Raw genomic sequence first — 1,855 nt, 5'->3', positions numbered from 1 at the left:
CCACCCTCGGTATATGGGGCCGGCGCCTTACCGACTGAGCCACAGGCGCCGCCCTTGGAAAATGTTTTTCCTTTAATCACTCTGCTTCCCTAGGCTGGGTACCATGGCTCATGCCTATAATCCTCACACACTGGGAGGCTGAGGAGAGTAGATTGTCTGAGCTCACAGGTTTAAGACCAGCCTGAGCAAGTGTGAGACCCCCTCCTCTAAAAAATAGCCAGGCATTGTGGCAGGCACCTGTAGTCCCAGCTACTCAGGAGGCTGAGGCGAGAGAATCGCTTGAGCCCAAGACTTTGAGGTTGCTCTGAACTGTGATGCCATGACACTCTACTGAGTGCGACACAGTGAGACTGTCTCAAAAAAGAAAAAAAAATCACTCTGCTTCCTCTATTTTCTAAGCACTTGCATCATCTGAGAAGTAAATGTGGAATAGAGGTTAAGCATCCCCCACTGCCCAACCTTCAACTAAAGCTGTCATTGCTGGAGCTTTATTTCAAAAGGGTAACCTGAGTGCTATAGTGGGAATCCCTGGCATCCTTCTGCGGGGCCTTCTGCTAAATTAAGGTTACCCTCAACTTGACTTTTTTGAAATCTCAAGGCTTGCAGATTCCTTCCCTTAAAGCCAACCACTGGTATATGAATTCTTTGATAGGACCATGCACCAATTTTAGAGAAGTAACTGCAGACAAATTTTTCCTGATGAAATGAAGCAGAATTCAAGTTGGATGCCAGTGTGATTTGTACAACCAAACACAGAACCAGTGATCCAGAATGCTGGCATAATGCCACAGGCAATTTAGGGTCTGGAAGGCCAGCGAAGACTCCGGTCAAGAATCATTTAGAGATAACTCAGGGTAAGTGATTTTGCAGAGCCAGAAAGCACCATCTTACTGGAATGAGGGCTCTTAATTTGGGCAAGGAAATACTCTTTTCTTCAGATAGGACTGGCTCAGCAGGGAACAGGGAAGGCAGGATTGTAGGAACTTGTTGGAAAATATCTAGATTTCCTAGATCTTTAGTCGTGCTGTTGTTAAAATGAAGAGAAATGAGAAAGTGTTTCCTCCTCATCTTTTGGTCCCCCTTTTCATCCTTAGAAGTATTAGCTTATGGTTATAAACACACAAGGCAAAGCTTTAATATAAATCATCCACTTTTCTAGACAAAATCTTTTAATCAGATTTCCCTAGGGGACTCAGAAGTAGGAAGAAGGCTCATTAAAAAGCTCTCAATTTGCTTTGATAATGCTACTCAATTTAGAGGAGAGACAGAATCACTAATCTGAGGGCTCTTACAAAAATACAGCTTAGGGGGCTAGATGCATTGACTCCTAGCAGGGACTCTATGAGGCCCTGTCTCTACAAAAAATAGAAAATTTAGCAGGGTGTAGTGGCACATGCTGTACTCCCAGCTACCCAGGAGGCTGTGAGGCAGGAGGGTCATTTGAGTTTCAGGGTGTCACTGCTCTCTAGCTGGGACACTAGAGTGGAGACTGTCTCAAAAAAAGAAAAATCAAAAAGAAACCCCCCCACAAAACATAGCCTGGAATAAGTGATTTTAGGGAGCCAAGGTACAGAAACACAAATTGATGATTATCTCCATGACTGTGTTCCCATAGCTCTATCTACTTAAGGAAACACTGAGCCAAATTCAATAACGTTTTGTATGAAGTTCACAATCATCATCCAAATTCTCATTTATTAAATATTTACTATGCTCACACGCTGTGCTAAGTACTTTATATACATTAGATTATTTAATCCTCAGATGGACCCTATGAGCAATTTTCTTTTTTTTTTTTTTTTGAGACAGTCTCAAGCTGTCACCCTGGGTGGAGTGCTGTGGCGTCATAGCTCAC

The sequence above is a fragment of the Nycticebus coucang genome, chromosome 9 (genome assembly GCF_027406575.1).
Source record: "Nycticebus coucang isolate mNycCou1 chromosome 9, mNycCou1.pri, whole genome shotgun sequence".
Lineage (NCBI taxonomy): Eukaryota > Metazoa > Chordata > Mammalia > Primates > Lorisidae > Nycticebus > Nycticebus coucang.
This window is presented reverse-complemented; position numbering follows the sequence as displayed.